The sequence below is a fragment of the Eptatretus burgeri genome, chromosome 5 (assembly GCF_056783735.1).
Source record: "Eptatretus burgeri isolate ZD-2024b chromosome 5, Ebu_testis_v1, whole genome shotgun sequence".
NCBI classification, from domain to species: domain Eukaryota; kingdom Metazoa; phylum Chordata; class Myxini; order Myxiniformes; family Myxinidae; genus Eptatretus; species Eptatretus burgeri.
Genome location: NC_140965.1, coordinates 20,751,472 through 20,776,265, shown reverse-complemented (window position 1 = coordinate 20,776,265; position 24,794 = coordinate 20,751,472). Strand labels below are relative to the sequence as shown.

Below are 24,794 nucleotides of genomic sequence, written 5' to 3'. Positions count from 1 at the left end.
GTCATGGTCTCGAATGAGGACCTCACGGACGGATTGCCTACCAGATTGTACTGTATTTGTCTACGTCCAAAGTTTAGCAAAATGATCATCGGTGGCACCAGGGACTCTTCATTAGGTTGGTTCCATTATGAATTTATTTGTCTTCAACGTAAACCGACCATAACTTGGTGTTGTCAGCAATGCAAGTCCGGCAGCATTTAACTGCGACATCATGTACCATCAGTTGTTAATCAGGACCCGCTCAGCATCACGGTCCGGAAAGCACAAGTTTCGCGAACTCGCCCACTAACCTTCCTCGTGTGAATGTGTACCGGAAGTCGGAATGCCACCAGACTAACAGCTTCCGGATTGTGTGACGTCACGGCGATTGCTCGTATGAGCACACGGAGTCTCCAACCACGGCGGAGCATGAGGCGTGCTTCAATCTTTGTTTATTCGACATCGCACGAATGTAAATGAACACTCGTTTTACTCTGCACGAGGTACACATCATGTGCAGCGAGTTTCCACTTCCCCACACCTTGTATTTATTGTTCTTTAATAAAATGATTCTATACACCGCCGTTGATGCCCGATTACATGTCACCGTCTACATTTCCAAGGGAAGAGATTCTCTTATGAAAAATGTTTTTAAAGTTTGTTTTTTTGGCCTGAAAAATATATCTTCGTGAAAACCCTTCCTAAATCGTCGTCATGAAGAGGGACAGACAAATACACACCGTGTTTTATATATTTACAAGGAAATCTCACACAGGTGGACACCATTCAGTCCATGGTACCTGTGCGAACACCATTCTAATTTATCAACACAAGATCCAAGGAAGAAAATGTAAACAAAGTTTTTAATTAATGAAATCATTTTTTTTGTTTGTTTTGGTTTTTTTGTTGTTTTTTTGTCGTTTTTGTGTTTTATTTAACTTTAGTTTTCTTCCCCTCAGGGAAGGGGGCATGGACTTGGTTCAAAACACACATCAACCACACAACCCCCCTTAACAAGACCCCCCCCACCAACATCACTCCGTACACATGCACACAATCACCCATCAATACTCAAACTACTCAAAACTCTTATCAACATCCCCATTCCCCTCTATCTCCATCACTTCCAGGTACCTATCTAATTCTAATTTAAACTTGTCCACTTTTTCTGCTGCCACCACCTTTCCAAGGAGGCCATTCCATGCATTAACAACTCTCTGAGTGAAAGTCCCCTGCCTTGCTACCGCCTTACAACTCTCCTCTTCCTCACTCTCAAGCTATGACCTCTGATCTGATCACGGTCTACTCTGTTGAATAATTCATCTGTACTTGTTTTATCTTGACCTTTCATTATCTAAAACATCTCCATCATATCTCCTCATAACCACATCTCCATTCTAGTGAATAAAGCCCTGTCTCCTTCAACCGCTCCTCATGGCTGAGTCCAACTTGGCCCAGAATCAATGTCGTCGCCCTGGGCAGAACCCTCTCCATGGCATCTGTGATGAAATAAAAGATGAAGTGACGTGTGACTCGCACACGAGACAGATAAAACCGAGATGCTGCGCGGTCGATGGGATTGTCCCTGGGACATTGTCATTAACTGCCGTGGTTCACTTGGTGCTCCTTGAATGGTGAGAATTGAGAGTGTACCAGACTCCGTGTTCTTGCTGGCTAATTGCTGTTATACTTTGCGGTGATTGACTGCACATGTATTCCTTTTGTGTTTGTAGTGACGGCTTCAATCAAGTGAAATAAAGCCTTATACTCCGAAGGTCTTTCTCTCACATTCATTTCAATTTATTTCACTTGATTCCTTCGACTGCCTCAACCGACTATGGACAAGATCTTCAAGCCGGAGAAGTTCGATGCGGACCCAAACGCCACCGACTCGGAAATGAAATGGTGCCATTGGTACCGCACCTTCTCACACTACCTGACGATCATCGAAGAGGCAGCCGACAAACTGGCCGCCCTTGTAAACCATGTCTCGCCGAGTGTATATACACTTTTCTCGGAGTGTAACACTTATGACGAAGTGATCGACGTGCTACGGGCGCTCTACGTGAAGCGCAAGAATGAGGTATACACAAGACAACTTCTCACCACACGCAGGCAAGAAGCCGGTGAGACAATCGATCAGTACTTGCAAGCTCTGAAGCAGTTGGGCAAAGACTGCAATTTCCAGGCTGTAACCGCCGAGGAACATCGAGATGAAGCGACCTGAGAGGCTTTCATCCAGGCGCTCAGGTCAGCCCGCATATGGCAACGCTTATTGGAGAAAGCACAACCCAATCTTGAAACGGTTGCCGACCAGGCCCGAGCTATGGACGCGGCCCAGCAGCAATCTGAGTCATATGGGACACCAGTGTTGCTCATGAATGCAGCTACTGCGGAAACTCAAAGAACTCCCCGGGTTACCTCCGACACTGAGAATGGAGATAATCCTGAGGAATCGGACACCCAGACCTCGTCGAGCTCCTCGGCAACCACTTCGGTTGGTAAATGTTTCTTTTGTGGGTATAAAAGACACCCCTGTAGCAAATGCCCCGCCAGGGATGCCACATGTATGAACTGTGACAAGAAAGGGCATTATGCCAGGGTATGCAAATCTACTCTGAGAAGAAATAAACCCACTTCTGCTGCCCTCTACTCTCAAAAGAAAGTAACAGCAGCTTCACTGGGAAATCTATCCAAAGATATCATCAAAGTACGAATTAACGGGCGTATGGCCGAGGCGCTGATCGATACCGGTAGCTCTGAAAGTTTCGTCAACAGCTCACTAGCGAGAGACAGAAAATGGAAGATCTACCCGACAGACATTACGGTATGCATGGCCTCAACATTGCTACAGTCCAGCGTATGAGGGTACTGTAACGTTGAGCTGGATGTAAAAGGCTACACGTATCGGGATGTAAGGGTACTGGTGCTTCGTGATTTATGTGCAGATGTAATTTTGGGTCATAACGTCCTCAAGCAGCACACGAGTGTCGAAATACCCTTTGGCGGAAACAAACCTCTTCTAATTCTAAATGCTCTGATCACCGCGGAGGTATCGCCCCCCCCCCCCCCTGCTGTTTGCTAACTTGTCGCCGGACTGTAAACCGATAGCGATGAAATCGTGACGATATACCACCGCCGATACGAACTTCATCGCTTCTGAGACTAAGCGATTACTGGAAGAGGGTATTATAGAACCGAGCGATTCGCCATGGCGTGCGCAAGTATTGGTGACCACCAACCAGAACCATAAGAAACGAATGGTTGTCGATTACTCTCAAACGGTCAATCGCTTCACCCACCTCGATGCCAACCTATTTCCACGCAGAGACGAGATGGTCGAACGCGTGGCCAATTACAAAATATTCAGCACCATCGATTTGTGAAGCGCGTATCATCAAATTCCCATTCGAGAGGAAGACAAACCCTACACCGCGTTCGAGGCAGGTAGACACCTCTATCAATTTAGGAGGATCCCGTTCGGTGTCACTAATGGAGTAGCTTGCTTCCAACGAGTCATGGATGACATCATCTCGGATGAAAACCTCAAAGACACTTTTGTTTACGTGGACAATGTCATGGTGTGCGGAAAGGATCGGGCGGAACATGATGCGAATCTGGACAGATTCTTGAGCATTGCTAGAAAATATAATCTGACACTCAACTACGACAAATGCGTATTCTCGGCAAAGTCAATTGATCTTCTCGGCTACACAATAGCCGACGGCGCGATCAAGCCCGATCCTGAACGTTTGCGCCCGCTCCGTGAGCTACCCCCACCTCATGACCTGCAGTCATTGCGCCGGGTGATTGGGATGTTCGAGTACTACGCTAAATGGATTCCCCAATACTCTGAGAAAATACATCCCCTAGGTGCATTGCAAAAGCTTCCCGCTAGATACCGCTATTGTAAAAGCTTTCCACAGCCTCAAAGATGATATCAGTAATTCCGTGGTATTATCGATCGATAGCACAGTGCCGTTCGTGGTGGAAACGGACGCTTCCGATCACGCGATCGCCGCGACGCTCAATCAGTCCGGACGACCCGTCGCGTTCTTCTCGAGAACCCTATCTGGAAGCGAGCAGAGACACTCAGCGATAGAGAAGGAAGTGTACGCTATTGTCGAAGCCCTACGTAAATGGAGACATTATTTACTGGGAAACCACTTCACGCTCGTCACGGACCAGCGATCCGTTGCCTTCATGTTTGATGGGAAAAATAACGAGAAAATTAAGAATGAGAAAATAATGACATGGCAGATAGATCTATCTTGTTATAGTTACGACATTGTTTATCGGCCTGGGCGGGAAAACCCTGCTGCAGACACCTTCTCTCGGGTCTACTGTTCGGCGACATCAGGTCGGGCTTTGCAAGACCTTCATGAGTCTCTGTGCCACCCAGGGGTAACCAGAATGGCACATTTTGTGCTTAGACAAAACCTTCCCTATTCTACCGAAGATATGTAACAAGTGAGTGCTTTTTGCCTTGTTTGTGCTGAACTAAAACCCAGATTCTATGGTGCCGCTCCTGGAAGGTTGATCAAGGCTACTTCACCCTTCGAGAGACTAAATATCGACTTCAAAGGGCCCCTGCCGACTGAGACAGACAACAGATACATACTCACTGTTGTTGACGAATACTCAAGGTTCCCGTTTGCATTCCCGTGTTCGGATATGACCTCGGGCACTGTCGTGAAATGTCTCTCTGACCTCTTTGCCATGTTTGGGAAACCTTCGTACATACATTCTGACAGAGGTCCGTGTTTCATGCCGGATGAACTCAAACAGTTCCTACATGAACACGGCATAGCAACTAGTCGAATGACGGGTTACAACCCACAGGGTAATGGGCAGGTTGGAACGGTATAATGGAGTCATTTAGAAAGCCGTAACCCTGGCGCTGAAATCGAGATGACTGGGGCCCGAGCGGTGGGAGGTTACCCTTCCCGATGCCCTGAATTCCATACGCTCTTTGCTCTGTACGTCCATCAATGCTACTCCGCATGAACGAATGTTTACTCACCAACGACGTTATACCGGCGGTCATTCGGTGCACAACTGGCTAACCTATCCGGGTACAGTGTTCATGAAGCGCCCGGTACGACAAAGCAAGTATGAACCAATGGTTGAGAAGGTCGAACTCATCGATGCTAATCCTGAGTATGCTCATGTTAGACTTCCTGATGGTAGGGAGACCACTGTGTCGGTTCGCCATCTGGCTCCCGCGGGTACTTCTCCCTCTGGTACTCCTCCCTCTGACATTCCCTCCCCAGGTGTTTCTCCCTCAGGAACTTCCTCACCCGAGAATGGTGGCGTCGGGGTTGAGGTAGACGAAGCTACCGCATTCCACCCGAGAGCGATCGTGGAGTCATCCCCAGCACGAATCGAGGCTCCTCAAGGGGACCGGAAGCCTCCCTCAAGTGAAACCACCACTTACTCCCGGAGAGGTCGACGGATAAAACCCCTCGACGACTCGATCTGTAAAAGGGATTATCGGCAACCCTTGATAACACTTTACTATGCTTCAAAACTCCAAATAATTCTCACTGCTTGAAATGTATGCTTCTGTAGTCTAAATAGTCCTCACTGCTTGAAATGTATGCTGTTAGTGCATTAGTTGAACCTCTAGTTACATATTAAAGATGGGGAGAATGTGATGAAATAAAAGATGAAGTGACGCGTGGCTCGCACACAAGACATATAAAACCGAGATGCTGCGCGGTCGACGGGATTGTCCCTGGGGCATTGTCATGAACTGCCGTGGTTCACTTGGTGCTCCTTGAATGGTGAGAATTGAGAGTGTACTGGACTCCGTGTTTTTGCTGGCTAATTGTTGTTATACTTTGCGGTGATTGACTGGACATGTATTCCTTTTTGTGTTTGTAGAGACGTTTTCAATCAAGTGAAATAAAGCCTTATACTCCGAAGGCATTTCTCTCACATTCATTTCAGCATCTCTGTCCTTCCTGAACTATGGTGACCAGACTGTACACAATATTCTAGATGTGGCCCTCACTAAATTCCTGCACAATGTTAACACCTCCTCTTTCGATTTATAATTGATCCCCCTCCGAAAACAACTTAAACCCGATTTGCTCTTCCTCCTGCTGCCTGGCACTGTGCTGACTGCTTACCTCCCATATCTATTACCACCCCCAGATCCTTCTCCTGTGTGACACACTCCAAAATTACCCCTTGCATCCTGTAATCTCTATTTTCATTGTTCTTTCCCATCCCCAACACCTTACACTCGCTCAGGTTAAATTCCATCTGCCAGTCTTTTGTCCAATCTATACAAGTATCAATACTTTCCTGTGTCTGTTCACCACCCCGTCTGCTATCCACCTCACCTCCAAGCTTTGTGTCATCTGCAAATTTGGAAAGCCTCCTCTTTACCCCATTATCCAAATCGTTGATGTAAATAATGAAGAGTAATGGTCTGAGTACTGATCCCTGAGGTACCCCGCAACTTATATCCACCCAGAAAGACATCCTCCCACTCACGGCCACTCGTTGCTTCCTATCACGAAGCCAGTTTGCACTCCAATTAGCTACCTGACCAGCCACTCCAATTCACTACCTGACCAGCCACTCCAATTAACTACCTGACCAGCCACTCCAATTAGCTACCTGACCAGCCACTCCAATTCACTACCTGACCAGCCACTCCAATTAACTACCTGACCAGCCACTCCAATTAGCTACCTGACCAGCCACTCCAATTAACTACCTGACCAGCCACTCCAATTAACTACCTGACCAGCCATTCCAATTAACTACCTGACCAGCCACTACAATTAACTACCTGACCAGCCACTCCACAAGCTCCCACTTTGGGGAACCACCTCCGATGTGGTTCCTCATCAAATGCCTTCTTAAAGTCTCCAGAGACCACGTCCACCACCTTTCCCTCATCCACCCAATCAGACACTGCTTCATGGAACTCTAAAAGATGAGTCAAACAGGAAATACCTTTGGTAAATCCATGCTGACTAGCTTTAATGAGTTTGTATTTGTTTAAATGGTTCCTCATCCAGTGCTTAATTAATGTCTCCAACACCTAAATAGAAATATCTGTAGAAATCATGTAAAATATCGTTTTTGGCACCATAACTCAATGGCGAAGAATCACTTGTTTAAGTAAACCTCGTTAATGAGTGTTATTGACTGAACAAACACCTTCACGTCCATATTTCAGTGAAGGAGCCCAACCCAGTGAAGGACACACACACACCGTGGAAGGACGTCATCGCAGGACGTTTATTATGTGCATGCGCAGCCCCCTCCCCCCCGCTACGTCATGACGTGATTCACCACAACACTGCACTCCTCCCTCCTTTGTACGTCATGACGCCATTCAACACAACACTGCACTCCTCCCTCCTTTGTACGTCATGACGCCATTCAACACAACACTGCACTCCTCCCTCCTTTGTACGTCATGACGCCATTCAACACAACACTGCACTCCTCCCTCCTTTGTACATCATGACAATTCTGATGTCACATTTGCATCACACCATGAACTCCAAACCGCTGAATTAAACATCGAATCCGTTCATCTCTTCAGTTGTTGTTTTTACAACACTTGTTCCAATTCACATACAAAAGGAACATTTCCTGATGTAACTTCTTTCCTTTACAATCAATCAACTGAAGAAAACCTCAACAATGATTCTGAACGTGAGAACGAGAACAAACACAAAATGTACTGAAACCATCAGCATTTTCTTTACTCACAAAACTCCCAAACCCACTGTTTTACAATTCGAGTTGAAGAACTACAGATCGAACCTGGATTGAGTTTCAGACACTCCAGTGGACCTTGTGACAGGTGTCGGTGTTACGGTTACCTTCTCAATGCCGACTGGTGAGTGTGAAACTGCTGGTTTCTCATTTACAACAGTTTTTTTCATCTCCTGGTTCTGGTATTGTATTCACCAACTCCTCTGGATGTTCTGAACTAAAAGGAAGACGAATCGAGGGGATGTCTCATCTTGGTTCTCCCTCAGGTAAGTATTCTCTCTCGAGCACCTTTGGTGTTTCCTCTCAAGAGTCATCTGCGATCAAATGATGTCCGTGTACAAATCGGTAGCTGTTTCCCGGTATCCTGACTATGTCCGTATTAGGACCAATAATGGGGACGATTGCACCAGGTATCCACTTCTCTTTTCCTCCCCAAAAACTTAAAACACGTACCGGCTGATACATGTCATATTGACGAACGCTCGGGTGGAATCCGTCATGTTGAAATTTTGAAGTTATCTGCTTCTTTTTGACTTTTCGTTGTGGACACGGTATCACGAACCAAAGTCGAGTTTTTGGAGTGCGTTTTGGGAACGGTTCTGCGAGTGTTATCCCAGTTATTGTGTGTGGTGTGTTCCTCTCATTCAGGAGTACTTTTGGTACCCTGTGTTGTCATGACAACGAATTATCTGATTTCTTGAACATTCCCTTGAAAGTCTGTACGTTCTTTTCTATTATGAAGCTTCTCTTCCCCTGCTGGATTCGGTTTTCCTCGACTGCACCGTCACTGTTCACATCTGATGACGTCTGACCCACGTGTTCTCGGTTTGCTTTACTGGCCAACTCATCTTACAGACATTTCACCCTGGCCTCTTTGAATGTTAAATCCGTCTCGGACAATAAATTTATCGAAGTCCAAGACATTTTCGCGTGGAACCCCAAAACCAGCTTGCTGCAGAGGGCTTCATTCAGAAAGGCCCCGAATGAGCACGTTGATGCGACCTTCTTCAATCACACAATGTAGTCGGCCACAGTCTCATTCTCTCCCTGGGAAGAGGTCCAAAATTTATGGCGCTCCGCCATCACAATCGGGCTCGGCATATCATGCTCTGTTGACGACTTCAGCTGAGAATAAGTTTTTGACTTTGGCATGTCTGGGTGACAGAAGTTCGTCACTAACTTGAATGTGTCTGCTCCCACAACAGCCAAAAATAAACTTGCCTGCAGCTCTTCATCAATCCGGCTTGCCACCAAAAATGCGTCGCCTCTGTCCGTGTAGTAGTCGAACAACTCCATTGTTTAGTTGAAAGGCCCAATATTCCTGAACACCGCCATGTCTTGAATATGCCTTCCCAGGTCCGATCTCCTCGTCGCCAGTTTGTTATATACTGAACAAACGCCTTCACGTCCGTATTTCAGGAAAGGAGCCGGCCTGAGTGAAGGACACAGACACCGTGGAATGACGTCATTCCACGGTGTCTGTGTCCTTCACTCCGGCCGCCTCTTTTCCTGAAATACGGACATGAAGGCATTTGCATGTCACAGCAAGTTCCATTTTTTTAATGGATGCAAAAATTGAAGCTCTCAGGGTTAAGTGTTGAGGTTCCACACAGAAAGGGGTTAAGGTGGAAGTGGGAGGGAGGGTGGGGGGTGGTCTTTCGACTTGGTGAACATCTGGATCATGACTCATCCAATATAGCTGCGTGGTTTGACTTTCACATTTTATGATAAACATCCTTTCTTCTTCTCATAAAGATCCTGATTACACAACTTGGCAGTGCGGGCTTGTGGCGATCAAGATGAAGGGAAGGAGGAAGCAAGGAATTCCACAAATAATATGGCTGAGATCATGATTTGAAACAACATTAACACCTGGAGCTGTTGGAGAATGTAATGGCAAGTTGAAACACACTTAAATGTGAGCTGACGAGTCTGAGTTCGATTCCTGACCTGACTACACAGTGCCTATAGAAAGTCCACAACATCTTTCAAAATTTTCACTATATTTGTTGCCTTATGGCCTGGAATTAATTTGCCTAAAATCAGACTTTTTCCACCTTTCCTTACACATCATAACCCACAACTTCCAAGTGAAAAACACATTCTGCAAATTTCAGAAAATTAATTAAAAATGCAAAACTCGACTGTCTTGGTTGTACAAGTATCAACCCCACTGAAAAGAGCAATTGTGAATTAGCTCAGGTGCAACACATCACCTTCAAAAATCACACAAGTTAATTGGCCACCACCTGTGTTAAATTGTTGTGATTCTGATTATTTCAGAATAAAATCAGCTGTTACTGTGGGTTTCCTCTGCTGGGTAGTGCATTTCACAAGAAACACTCAACCATGAGCATCCAAGGAACTTTCAAAAGACTTCCAAGATAATGTTGTGGAAAGACAGATCATGGGATGGGTGCAAAAATGTAACAAAGGCTTTGAATATCCCTTGGAGCACAGTCAAGACAATCATAAAGAAATGGAATGTGCACGGTACCACCAAGACCCTGCCATCCCTCCAAACTGGATGACCAAGCAAGGAGGAGACTGCTCAGTGAGGTCACAAAGAGGCCAATAGAAACTTTGAAGGAGCTTCATGCCATTATGGCAAAGACTGGTCACTGTATGTATGTGACAATAATATGCCAAGCACTCCACAAGTCTGGCCTGTACTGTCAGGTAGCAAGAAGGAAGCCATCACTCAAAAAAGCCCAGCGAGAGTCCCATTTCAGGAATGCAAAAAACCATGGAGATTCTGAAGCCTTGTGGCGAAACGTTTTGTGGTCTGAGTAAACCAAGATGGAGCTTTTTCCAAAAATTGCAAAATGTCACGTTTGCCACAAACCCAACACAGCATATCACACAAAGAACACCATCCCGACTGTGAATCACGGCGGTTGCAGCATCACGTTATGGGGATGTTTCTCATCAGCAGGGACTGGGGCACTTGTCAGGATAGAAGGTAGAACACATGGAGCAAAATACAGAAAAATTCCTGTGGACAACCTGCAGCCCTCTGCAAGAAAGCTGAAATTGGGAGGGAAGTTCACCTTGCAGCATGACAATGACCCGAAGCACACAGTCAAAGCTGCACGGGAGTGGCTGAGGAACAAAAGAATAAATGTTCTTGAGTGGCCCAGGCAGAGCCCTCACCTAAAACCAATTCAAAAACTGTGGCATAACTTGAACATTGCAGTCCATCAATGCTTCGCATGCAACTTGACTGAGATTGAACAATTTTGTTCAGAAGAATGGTCAAATATAGGTACAGAATGGGATGGGTTTGGGACACACCCTTTCGTCGTTGATCCCAAATTTAAAGTTTTGCATTGATCGGTTCATCAGTTTGAGATAATATGATAAAAGTTTTTCCTGTGATCCAAAATCGTGGCCAAGCAAGGTCAAAATTCAAGAACTTTTGGGAGCTTCACACCTGATGATGACCTCTTTGTTGCTGGATGGGGGTGGGATGCCATAAACAAAGCTGAGTTCCACCACACCAAAAATCATTTCAGCCAAGTTCAGTCACAATCTCGTCAGCAGTTTCAGAGAGGTCTTTGAAAGTGTTCACGGACAGAAGGATGACACACCATCCCACAAGCTCACTTGAACTGTGTTCCAGGTGAGCGAATGAAAATGGAGTCTGGGACGTCGGTGGATGAAATCCTATCCGAGTCACACCAGACTTTCAAAAGGGTATGTGCTGCTGTCTTGCTTGATAATATTTTCATTTCTTGCGTGAGTTTGTTTGGTGTCTTCATGAAACATGAAACATCCCAGAAGAAACAGTGTAAGCAATTGCCAAAAGGTACAACAACTCCTCGAGCGCTGTTCAAAATATGGATGGCAAAACCATGGAGTTTCTCACAAGGGTGGTGGGCTTTGGATCCTCAGGTCCTGAGTTTGATTCCTGCTGAGCTGTTGAATTCATACCAGGTGGACTTAACTTGGCACGTCATCCTTCCGAGGTCGGCAAAATGAGTGCCAGCATGCTGGTATGTGAAGTCCACCATCGACGAGCTTGACCGTTTTCACCAAGAAAATAAGCATGCAGCAGCTTGGCAGGTCCTGAGAGAGATCACCAACAAGAAGGCTTCTCCAGCTATCAGTATTAAAGGTAACACCACAGAGGAACATCTGTACTGCTGGTTTAAACATTTTAGCAATCTACAAGGTAATCCTGAGCAGAACACCAGTCCTGACGATCCACTCCTCAATCACAGAGTTGTTGACATTGTTTCCATCAACACCAGTCCATTCTTTGTGGAGGACCTCCAGAAATGCCTGAGAAAGCTCAAACAATCCAACACTCCTGGCCTCACCAACATTCCAGCTGTCGTCTGGAAGATTTGTGGATTTCTCAAAATTATTTGCGAACGTCACCAGAAGGTCATGCTTCAAATTATTTTGAACTCTGGCATCCCAGAAGAAACAGTGTAAGCAATTGCCAAAAGGTACAACAACTCCTCGAGCGCTGTTCAAAATATGGATGGCAAAACCATGGAGTTTCTCACAACTGCAGGCATCCTCCAAGGGGACACCCTTGCTCCTTATGTTTTTGTTAGAGTTGTGGATTCCATTCTCTGGCAGTCATTAGAGACCATGAAAGAGAAAGGAATTGACAGCAAGCCAAAAAGATCAAATCATGACAGAGATAAGCATCTTACAGACATTGACTCAACAGATGAACAGCGACACTTTTCAAGGATGCTCGAGACCTTCTAATTTCTGTTGAGGATGCTTCAGCTAAGGTCGGTTTGTTTCTCAATGCCAAGAAAACAGAATACATCACAATAAGTGAGGGTGCTAATCATCTACCAATCTTCTCCAAGGATGGCTCAACAACTAAATTAAGTCAAAGACTATATGTACTTCGGGTCTTATGCAGCTAACTCCAAGAAGGACTTCATATCACGCAAAGGTCAATCCTTGAGTGCATTTCACAGGCTGCAGCACATCTGGAAGTCTTAACATTACAAGATCGATCAAACTTGCATTCTTTAGAGCTTGCGTTGAGAACACACTCTTGCGTGGATCAGAGACATGGACCATGAAGAAGGCCGTGCAGGACCGGCTCGATGGCACAAATACTCGGCTTCTTATGAGAATTCAGAACATCAGCTGGCGGGAACACAGAACAAAAGCAGAGACATACGGAGACATGCCACCCATTTCTTCCACTGCAGCTCGTCGCAGAACACGTTTTGCTGGTCACTCTTTACGCGCCAAAGACCAAATAATATCTGACATGATCTGCTTGAGATTGCCTTGTCCAACAAGCAGAAGAAGGCCACGGAACGACATCGACTGCGCAGCAAGGGATATCCAGCAGGACATGACGGACATGAAGAAACTGATGATGGACAAAAAGTCATGGCGTGGCATTGTGACCACGATCTGGGATGCATCCTTTGAGTCGTAGTAGTATGCTGGTATACTGTGTCGGTGTGGCGACCCATTCAGGATTGTGACCAATAGCCAAGGAGACTGCTTCAGCAGCACCAACGCTGTGCACAGAGGATGGTTCCAATCCCCTAATCCTCGTGTGAGTACTGAACACATCAATGAGACCAGTCAGGATGGCTGAGCAGCCCAAGGTGCTGTGTTATGGTTGTATTCCTTTGGAGTTGTGCGTTCAAATCCCACTTCTGACATGGATTTCTTGAGGTTTTTTTGTGTGAGAAAAACTGTTTTGATGTGGTTTCAACAATGTGTGAAATATCTTCCTTGCTTTGTAAAGGTGTTTTTCTTTTTCCAAAACATTTTTGCAATCATTCCTGCAACATCCCTTCATTGTGAGCCAATTTTGTGAGGTCGGGGTTCAAACCCCTCCGAGTCAACACAAAGGCTTTTGAAATGGTTTGTACTGCTTCCTTGCTTGAAGTTCAGCATTGAAAAAGGATCGAGCGTGAATCAAAAACCACAGGTTGGCATCCATGGAAAAGAAGACATTCCTCCTTGGGAAATGCCACACTGAGTCTGGTGAGAAAGCCGGTGCCATTGTTGTGTGACCTTGTGTGTGTGACCGGAAGTTGTGTGACTTCCGTGCAAATGGCAGATGACCTTGTGCAAACGAGAGGGTGAATGGAACAGAGGGTGAGGAAGAGCAGCAGAGCAGGTTTTTCGGACACGTGAGCTGAAGCCGTCTGGGACGAGGTTTGAGAGCAAACTCTCAACCTTGTCTTGACACATGGACACAGAGTCGAGGAGCTGCTCGGTGCAACTGTGTCAGGTGGGTACAGAATGGGTTGGGTTTGGGACACACCCTTTCGTGGTTGATCCCAAATTTAAAGTTTTGCATCGATCGGTCATCAGTTTGAGATAATATGAAGCAAGTTTTTCCTGTGATCCAAAATCGTGGCCAAGCAAGGTCAAAATTCAAGAACTTTTGGGGACCTTCACACCTGATGATGACCTCTTTGTTGGTGGATGGGGGTGGGATGCCATAAACAAAGCTGAGTTTCACCACACCAAAAATCATTTTAGCCAAGTTCAGTCACAATTTACGTCAGCAGTTTCAGAGAAGTCTTTGAAAGTGTTCACGGACGGAAGGATGACACACCATCCCACAAGCTCACCTGAACTGTGTTCCAGGTGAGCGAATGAAAATGGAGTCTGGGAGGTCGGTGGATCAAATCCTTTCCGAGTCACACCAGACTTTCAAAAGGGTATGTGCTGCTGCCTTGCTTGACAATATTTTCATTTCTCGCGTGAGTTTGCCTGGTGTTGTCTTCATGGTGAGGGTAGTGGACTTTGGATCCTCAGTTCCTGAGTTTGATTCCTGCTGAGCTGTTGAATTCATACCAGGTGGGCTTAACTTAGCCCGTCATCCTTCCGAGGTCGGCAAAATGAGTGCCAGCATGCTGGTATGTGAAGTTCAACATCGACGAGCTTGACCGTTTTCACCAAGAAAATAAGCATGCAGCAGCTTGGCAGGTCCTGAGAGAGATTACCAACAAGAAGGCTTCCCCAGTTATCAGTATCAAAGGTAACACCACAGCAGAACATCTGTACTGCTGGTTTAAACATTTTAGCAATCTGCAAGGTTATCCTGAGCAGAACACCAGTCCTGACGATCCACTCCTCAATCACAGAGTTGTTGACATTGTTTCCATCAACACCGGTCCGTTCTTTGTGGAGGACCTCCAGAAATTCCTGAGAAAGCTCAAACAATTCAAGACTCCTGGCCTCACCAACATTCCAGCTGTCGTCTGGAAGAGCCCACTTTTTCATCAAGAGCTGCCAGACTTTTACAACGAAAGCTATGGAGGCAAAAAACCAGCGACCTTCTCCAAATTTGCCATCATTCCTCTGCCTAAAAAAGGCAACCTCTCTCTTCCATCTTATTACAGAGGTATAACATTGTCACCTCTCGCCTCAAAAATCTACAATTCTATGCTGCTTCATTGGATTATCCCTCAGCTCAATCCCATTCTCTGACGCAACGAGAATGGTTTCTGGAAAGGCAGATCTGCAGCACCACAGATTCTTGCTTTAAAGAGGATCATAGAAGAACTAAAGATCTGCAAGAAGAAAGCAAGCTTCGTATTTGTGGATTTCTCAAAGGCCTTTGACAATGTCAACAGAAGGTCATGCTTCAAATTATTTTGAACTCTGGCATCCCAGAAGAACATCTGGTCGTCTCACATTTCAAGATCTACGAAACTTGCATTCTTTAGAGCTTGCGTTGAGAACACACTCTTGCGTGGATCAGAGACATGAACGATGAAGAAGGCCGTGCAGGACCAGCTCAATGGTACAAATAGTCGGCTTCTTATGAGAGTTCAGAACATCAGCTGGCGGGAACAAAGAACAAAAGCAGAGACAGACGGAGACATATCACCCATTTCTTCCACTGTAGCTTGTCGCAGAACACGTTTTGCTGGTCACTCTTTCCACGACAAAGACCAAATAATATCTGACATGATCTGCTTGAGATTGCCTTGTCCAACAAACAGAAGAAGGCCACGGAAAGACATCGACTGCGCAGCAAGGGATATCCAGCATGACATGACGGACATGCAGAAACTGATGATGGACATAAACTGATGGCGCGACGTTGTGAACACGATCTCGGATGCGTCCGCTGAGTCGGAGTAGTATGCTGGTATACTGTGTCGGTGTGCCGACCCATTCAGGATTGTGACCAATAGCCAAGGAGACTGCTTCAGCAGCATCAACGCTCTGCACAGAGGATGGTTCCAATCCCCTCCTCCTCATGTGAGTACTGAACACATCAGTGAGACCAGTCAGGATGGCTGAACAACCCATGGTGCTGTGTTCTGGTTGTATTCTTTTTGGAGTAGTGGGTTCAAGTCCCACTTCTGATGTGGATTTCTTGAGGTTTGTTTGTATCAGAAAAACTGTTTTGATGTGGTTTCAACAATGTGTGAAATATCTTCCTTGCTTTGTAAAGGTTTTTTCTTTTTCCAAAACATTTTTGCAATCATTCCTGCAACATCCCTTCATTGTGAGCCAAGTTTGCGAGGTCGGGGTTCAAACCCCTCCGAGTCATCACAAAGGCTTTTGAAATGGTTTGTGCTGCTTCCTTGCTTGAAGTTCAGCGTTTAAAAAGGATCGAGCCTGAATCAAAAACTACAGGTTGGCATCCATGGAAAGAAGACATTCCTCCTTGGGAAATGCCACACTGAGTATTGTGAGAAAGCCGGTGCCATTGTTGTGTCGTCGCTGGGACCCAGAGTGCCCTGAAAAGTGACGACACTTCTCCCAAACTCAGTGTCAGTCACGTCCATCAGTCTTGTTTTGTGTAGCTTCTGCTCGTCAGTGCATCCGTGTGTGTGTGTGTGTGTGCGTGCGTGCGTGCGTGCGTGCGTGCGTGCGTGCGTGTGTGTGTGTGTACCAGGTCCACAACGAAACTTGCATCATGGAAAACAAATTTACTCACAAATGAAAGGATGGGATGCAATTGATGCACAAAAATTTGGAGGACGAAGAAACTTTCACAGTGTCTCTGGAAGTGGAGACAGAAATCAACACCGACTTTGACAACGCATGGAAGTTGTTGTTGCAGCTTGTTGAAACCACCTCAAGACTTGTCAAAGAAAAAAACAAGTTTTATGTCAGGAGTGGGATTCAAACCCACACCTCCAAAGAGACTGCAACCTTAACGCAGCGCCTTAGACCGCTCGGCCATCCTGACTGTTCTCTGTGTTGCTCGAATCAAACTTGGTGATTGGAAATCAAGCCATTGGAGAAGAGGAAGGATTTGATGTCGGAAGCATGATGGATTCCATGACTGCTGATGATTGGGGGAAACCTGACTCGTCTGTCGTTTCAGGGATCTGTTTTTGCACCTTTTTATGCAGAGTGGTCATATTTGCTGACTTCCAGCCAGATGGCAGATGACCTTGTGCAAATGAGAGGGTGAATAGAACAGAGAGGGTTCATTGAAGCATCAGAGCAGGTTTTTCGGAAACATGGGCTGATGCCGTCTGGGGCGAGGTTGAAGAGCAAATTCTCCACCTTGTCTTGACACAAGGGCACAGAGTCCAGGAGCAGCTCCGTGCAATGGTGCCAGGTGGGAACAGAAAGCGATGGGTTTGGGACACACCCTTTGGTAATTGATCCCAAATTCAAAGTTTTGCATTGATCGGATAAGCAGTTTGAGGTAATATGATTCATGTTTTTCCTGAAATCAAAAATGGTGCCAAAGCAAGGTCAAAATTCAAGAACTTTTGGGACCTTCAAACCTGATGATGACCTCATTATTGGTGGAAGTGGGTGGGATGCCATGAACAAAGCTGAGTTCCACCACACAAAAGATCATTTCAGCCAAGTTGAGTCACAATCTCATCAGAAGTGTCAGCGAAGTTGTTGTGAGTGTTTCCGGATGGAAGGACGACACACCATACCACAAACTCACCTGAACTGTTTCAGGTGGGCAAAAAAAATATGGAATCTGGGTGGTCGGTGGTTCAAATCCTGTCTGAGTCACACCAGACTTTCAAAAGGGTGTGTGCTGCAACGTCACTTGATGATGTTTTCCTTTCTTGTGTGAATCCTGAAAAAACTCAATAAAACCAGTCAGTTTGGCTGAGCAGTCCAAGTTGCTTTGTTCAGGTTGTGTCCTTTCTGGAGATGTGGGTTCAAATCCCAATTCTGATGTGAATTTCTTGTTGTGTTTTTTTCAGGTGAGAAGACTGTTTTGATGTGGTTTCAACAAGGTGTGAAATATCGAACACGATTTTTGAAGCATTCATCTTCCAAAATTCTCAGAAATCATTCAAATGCAATCCTTTCATTGTGAGCCAATTTTGGGAGGTCGTTGGTTCAAACACCTCTGAGTCATTGCAAAGGCTTCTGAAATGGGATGTGCTGGTTTCCTGCTTGAAGTTCAGCATTCAAAAAGGACAGAGCCTGGATAAACAACCATCGGTTGGCATCCATGGTAAAGAAGACATTCCTCCTTGGGAAATGCTCCACTGAGTGTGGTGAGAAAGCTGGTGCAATTGTTGTGTCGTCCGCTGGAACCCAGAGTGCCCTGAGAAGTGACGACACTTCTCGCAAACTCAGGGACAGTCTCGTCCAACAGTCTTGTCTTGTGTCGCTTCTGCTCGTCTGTGCATCCACGTGTGTGTGTGTGTGTGTGTGTGTGTGTGTGTGTGTGTGTGTGTGTGTGTGTGTGTGTGTGTGTGTGTGTGTGCGTGTGTGCGTGTGTGTGTGTACCAGGGCCACAACGAGGGTTGGATAATGGAAAACAAATTGGCTCACAAATGAAAGGATGGGATGCAATTGATTGCAAAAATTTTGAAGGAAGAAGAAACTTTTCCAGTGTCTCTCTGAAAGTAAAGATAAATCACCTCCGACTTTTACAAAGAATGCAAGATGCTGTTGCACTTTGATGAAACCACATCAAAACTTGTCACCGAAAAATAAAAATCCATGTCAGGAGTGGGATTCGAACCCACGCCTCCAGAGAGACTGCAACCTGAACGGAGCACTTTAGACCACTCGGCCATCCTGACTGGTCACTTTACTTCTTGAATCCAACTTGGTGATTGCAAATCAATCCATTGGAGAAGAGGAAGTCTTTGATGTCGGAAGCAATGATGGATTCCATGACCTTGCTCACGATTGGAAGCAAGCTGATTGGTCTGCAGTTTCAGGGATCTGTTTTTGCACCTTTATCTGCAGAGTGGTCATGTTCGCTGACTTCCGTGCAGATGGCAGATGACCTTGTGCAAACGAGAGGGTGAATGGAACAGAGGGTGAAGAAGAGCAGCAGAGCAGGTTTTTCGGACACGTGGGCTGAAGCCGTCTGGGACGAGGTTTGAGAGCAAACTCTCAACCTTGTCTTGACACATGGGCATGGAGTCCAGGAGCAGCTCGGTGCAACTGTGTCAGGTGGGTACAGAATTGGTTGGGTTTGAGACACACCCTTTCGTGGTTGATCCCAAATTTCAAGTTTTGCATTGATCGGTCATCAGTTTGAGATAATATGATTAAGGTTTTTCCTGTGATCCAAAATCGTGGTCACATTCACATTGTGAACACGATCTCGGATGCGTCCGCTGAGTCGGAGTAGTATGCTGGTATACTGTGTCGGTGTGCCGACCCATTCAGGATTGTGACCAATCGCCAAGGAGACTGCTTCAGCAGCAACAACGCTCTGCACAGAGGATGGTTCCACTCCCCTCCTCCTGGTGTGAGTACTGAACACATCAGTGAGACCAGTTGGGATGGCTGAGTCGCCCAAGGTGTTGTGTTATGGTTGTATTATTTTTGGAGTTGTGGGTTCAAATCCCACTTCTGATGTGGATTTCTTGAGGTTTGTTTGTGTGAGAAAAACTGTTTTGATGTGGTTTCAACAATGTGTGAAATATCTTCCTTGCTTTGTAAAGGATTTTTCTTTTTCCAAAACATTTTTGCAATCATTCCTGCAACATCCCTTTATTGTGAGCCAATTTTGTGAGGTCGGGGTTCAAACCCCTCCGAGTCATCACAAAGGCTTTTGAAATGGTTTGTGCTGCTTCATTGCTTGAAGTTCAGCGTTTAAAAAGGATCGAGCCTGAATCAAAAACTACAGGTTGGCATCCATAGAAAGAAGACATTCCTCCTTGGGAAATGCCACACTGAGTATTGTGAGAAAGCCGGTGCCATTGTTGTGTCGTCACTGGGACCCAGAGTGCCCTGAAAAGTGACGACACTTCTCCCAAACTCAGTGTCAGTCACGTCCATCAGTCTTGTTTTGTGTCGCTTCTGCTCGTCAGTGCATCCGTGTGTGTGTGTGTGTGTGTGTGTGTGTGTGTGTGTGTGTGTGTGTGTGTGTGTGTGTGTGTGTGTGTGTGTGTGTGTGTGTGTGTGTGTGTGTGTGTGTGTGTGTGTGTGTGTGTGTGTGTGTGTGTGTGTGTGTGTGTGTGTGTGTGTGCGTGTCCCAGGTCCACAACGAAACTTGCATCATCGAAAACAAATTTACTCACAAATGAAAGGATGGGATGCAATTGATGCACAAAAATTTTGAGGAAGAAGAAACTTTCACAGTGTCTCTGGGAGTGGAGACAGAAATCAACACCGACTTTGACAACGCATGGAAGTTGTTGTTGCAGCTTGTTGAAACCACCTCAAGACTTGTCAAAGAAAAAAACAAGTTGGATGTCAGGAGTGGGATTCGAACCCACGCCTCCAGACAGACTGCGACCTTAACGCAGCGCTTTCGACCGCTCGGCCATCCTGACAGTTCTCTGTGTCGCTCGAATCAAACTTGGTGATTGGAAATCAAGCCATTGGAGAAGAGGAAAGATTTGATGTCGGAAGCATGATGGATTCCATGACTGCTGATGATTGGGAGAAACCTGACTGGTCTGTCGTTTCAGGGATCTGTTTTTGCACCTTTTTATGCAGAGGGGTCATATTTGCTGACTTCCAGGCAGATGGCAGATGACCTTGTGCAAATGAGAGGGTGAATAGAACAGAGAGGGTTCATTGAAGCAGCAGAGCAGGTTTTTCGGAAACAAGGGCTGATGCCGTCTGGGGCGAGGTTTCAGAGCAAACTCTCAACCTTGACTTGACACATGGGCACAGAGTCCAGGAGCAGCTTGGTGCAACTGTGTCAGGTGGGTACAGAATGGGTTGGGTTCGAGACACACCCTTTCGTGGTTGATCCCAAATTTCAAGTTTTGCATTGATCGGTCATCAGTTTGAGATAATATGATTGAGGTTTTTCCTGTGATCCAAAATCGTGGCCAAGCAAGGTCAAAATTCAAGAACTTTTGGGGACCTTCACACCTGATGATGACCTCTTTGTTGGTGGATGGGGGTGGGATGCCATAAACAAAGCTGAGTTCCACCACACCAAAAATCATTTTAGCCAAGTTCAGTCACAATCTCGTCAGCAGTTTCAGAGAAGTCTTTGAAAGTGTTCACGGACGGAAGGATGACACACCATCCCACAAGCTCACCTGAACTGTGTTCCAGGTGACCGAATGAAAATGGAGTCTGGGAGGTCGGTGGATCAAATCCTTTCCGAGTCACACCAGACTTTCATAAGGGTATGTGCTGCTGCCTTGCTTGACAATATTTTCATTTCTTGCGTGAGTTTGCCTGGTGTTGTCTTCATGGTGAGGGTCCTGGGCTTTGGATCCTCAGTTCCTGAGTTTGATTCCTGCTGAGCTGTTGAATTCATACCAGGTGGGCTTAACTTGGCCCGTCATACTTCCGAGGTCGGCAAAATGAGTGCCAGCATGCTGGTATGTGAAGTCCACCATCGACGAGCTTGACCGTTTTCACCAAGAAAATAAGCATGCAGCAGCTTGGCAGGTCCTGAGCGAGATCACCAACAAGAAGGCTTCCCCAGCTATCAGTATCAAAGGTAACACCACAGAGGAACATCTGTACTGCTGGTTTAAACATTTTAGCAATCTGCAAGGTAATCCTGAGCAGAACACCAGTCCTGACGATCCACTCCTCAATCACAGAGTTGTTGACATTGTTTCCATGAACACCGGTCCATTCTTTGTGGAGGACCTCCAGAAATTCCTGAGAAAGCTCAAACAATTCAAGACTCCTGGCCTCACCAACATTCCAGCTGTCGTCTGGAAGAGCCCACTTTTTCATCAAGAGCTGCCAGACTTTTACAACGAAAGCTGTGGAGGCAAAAAACCAGCGACCTTCTCCAAATTTGCCATCATTCCTCAGCCTAAAAAAGGCAAACTCTCTCTTCCATCTTATTACAGAGGTATAACATTGTCACCTCTCGCCTTAAAAATCTACAATTCTATGCTGCTTCATCGGAATATCCCTCAGCTCGATCCTATTCTCTGACGCAACGAGAATGGTTTCTGGAAAGGCAGATCGACAGCACCACAGATTCTTGCTTTCAAGAGGATCATAGAAGAACCAAAGATCTGCAAGAAGAAAGCAAGCTTCGTATTTGTGGATTTCTCAAAGGCCTTTCACAATGTCAACAGAAGGTCATGCTTCAAATTATTTTGAACTCTGGCATCCCAGAAGAAACAGTGCAAGCAATTGCCATAAGGTACAACAACTCCTCGAGCACTGTTCAAAGCATGGATGGCTCAACCATGGAGTTTCTCACAACTGCAGGCATCCTCCAAGGGGACACCCTTGCTTTTTATGTTTTTGGAAGAGTTGTGGATTCCATTCTCAGGCAGTCATGAGAGACCATGAAAGAGAAAGGAATTGAGAGCAAGCCAAAAAGATGAAATAATGACAGAGATAAGCATCTTGCAGACATTGACTCAACAGATGGCATCGTCTGAACAGCGACACTTTTCAAGGATGCTCGAGACCTTGTAATTTCTGTTGAGGATGCTTCAGCGAAGGTTGGTCTGTTTCTCAATGCCAAGAAAACAGAATACATCACAATAAGTGAGGGTGCTAATCATCTACCAATCTTCTCCAAGAATGGCTCAGAACTAAATTAAGTCAAAGACTTTATGTACTTCGGGTCTTATGGAGCTAACTCCAAGAAGGACTTCATGTCACGCAAAGGTCAAGCCTGGAGTGCATTTCACAGGCTGCAGCACATCTGGTCGTCTAACATTTCAAGATCTACCAAACTTGCATTCTTTAGAGCTTGCGTTGAGAACACACTCTTGCGTGGATCAGAGACATGAACGATGAAGAAGGCCGTGCAGGACCAGCTCGATGGCACAAATACTCGGCTTCTTATGAGAGTTCAGAACATCAGCTGGCGGGAACACAGAACAAAAGCAGAGACATACGGAGACATATCACCCATTTCTTCCACTGCAGCTCGTCGCAGAACACGTTTTGCTGATCACTCTTTCCGCGCCAAAGACCAAATAAATATCTGACATGATCTGCTTGAGATTGCCTTGTCCAACAAACAGAAGGCCACGGAACGACATCGACTGCGCAGCAAGGGTTATCCAGCATGACATGACGGACATGCAGAAACTGATGATGGACAAAAACTCATGGTACGGCATTGTGAACACGATCTCGGATGCGTCCGCTGAGTCGGAGTAGTATGCTGGTATACTGTGTCGGTGTGCCGACCCATTCAGGATTGTGACCAATCGCCAAGGAGACTGCTTCAGCAGCAACAACGCTCTGCACAGAGGATGGTTCCACTCCCCTCCTCCTGGTGTGAGTACTGAACACATCAGTGAGACCAGTTGGGATGGCTGAGTCGCCCAAGGTGTTGTGTTATGGTTGTATTATTTTTGGAGTTGTGGGTTCAAATCCCACTTCTGATATGGATTTCTTGAGCTTTGTTTGTGTGAGAAAAACTGTTTTGATGTGGTTTCAACAATGTGTGAAATATCTTCCTTGCTTTGTAAAGGATTTTTCTTTTTCCAAAACATTTTTGCAATCATTCCTGCAACATCCCTTTATTGTGAGCCAATTTTGTGAGGTCGGGGTTCAAACCCCTCCGAGTCATCACAAAGGCTTTTGAAATGGTTTGTGCTGCTTCATTGCTTGAAGTTCAGCGTTTAAAAAGGATCGAGCCTGAATCAAAAACTACAGGTTGGCATCCATAGAAAGAAGACATTCCTCCTTGGGAAATGCCACACTGAGTATTGTGAGAAAGCCGGTGCCATTGTTGTGTCGTCACTGGGACCCAGAGTGCCCTGAAAAGTGACGACACTTCTCCCAAACTCAGTGTCAGTCACGTCCATCAGTCTTGTTTTGTGTCGCTTCTGCTCGTCAGTGCATCCGTGTGTGTGTGTGTGTGTGTGTGTGTGTGTGTGTGTGTGTGTGTGTGTGTGTGTGTGTGTGTGTGTGTGTGTGTGTGTGTGTGTGTGTGTGTGCGTGCGTGTGCGTGTCCCAGGTCCACAACGAAACTTGCATCATCGAAAACAAATTTACTCACAAATGAGAGGATGGGATGCAATTGATGCACAAAAATTTTGAGGAAGAAGAAACTTTCACAGTGTCTCTGGGAGTGGAGACAGAAATCAACACCGACTTTGACAACGCATGGAAGTTGTTGTTGCAGCTTGTTGAAACCACCTCAAGACTTGTCAAAGAAAAAAACAAGTTGGATGTCAGGAGTGGGATTCGAACCCACGCCTCCAGAGAGACTGCGACCTTAACACAGCGCTTTAGACCGCTCGGCCATCCTGACAGTTCTCTGTGTCGCTCGAATCAAACTTGGTGATTGGAAATCAAGCCATTGGAGAAGAGGAAAGATTTGATGTCGGAAGCATGATGGATTCCATGACTGCTGATGATTGGGAGAAACCTGACTGGTCTGTCGTTTCAGGTATCTGTTTTTGCACCTTTTTATGCAGAGGGGTCATATTTGCTGACTTCCAGGCAGATGGCAGATGACCTTGTGCAAATGAGAGGGTGAATAGAACAGAGAGGGTTCATTGAAGCAGCAGAGCAGGTTTTTCGGAAACATGGGCTGATGCCGTCTGGGGCGAGGTTTCAGAGCAAATTCTCCACCTTGTCTTGACACAAGGGCACAGAGTCCAGGAGCAGCTCCGTTCAATGGTGCCAGGTGGGAACAGAAAGCGATAGGTTTGGGACAAACCCTTTGGTCATTGACACCAAATTCAAAGTTTTGCATTGATCGGATAAGCAGTTTGAGGGAATATGATTCATGTTTTTCCTGAAAT

General features: G+C 45.9%; 1 protein-coding gene and 3 non-coding genes across 4 annotated transcripts in view; all 4 read right to left on the bottom strand.

Annotated features, from left to right (window-relative positions):
* LOC147025997 (uncharacterized) overlaps nucleotides 1–24,794 on the bottom strand; it is a 175,543-nt gene that overhangs the window by 44,210 nt on the left and 106,539 nt on the right. The gene's annotated exons all lie outside the window — the stretch shown is intronic.
* TRNAL-AAG (transfer RNA leucine (anticodon AAG)) lies at nucleotides 16,804–16,885 on the bottom strand. The gene has a single exon. It is a non-coding gene; the product is annotated as a tRNA-Leu (tRNA).
* On the bottom strand, nucleotides 20,339–20,420 carry TRNAL-AAG (transfer RNA leucine (anticodon AAG)). The gene has a single exon. It is a non-coding gene; the product is annotated as a tRNA-Leu (tRNA).
* TRNAL-AAG (transfer RNA leucine (anticodon AAG)) lies at nucleotides 24,217–24,298 on the bottom strand. Its single transcript has one exon. It is a non-coding gene; the product is annotated as a tRNA-Leu (tRNA).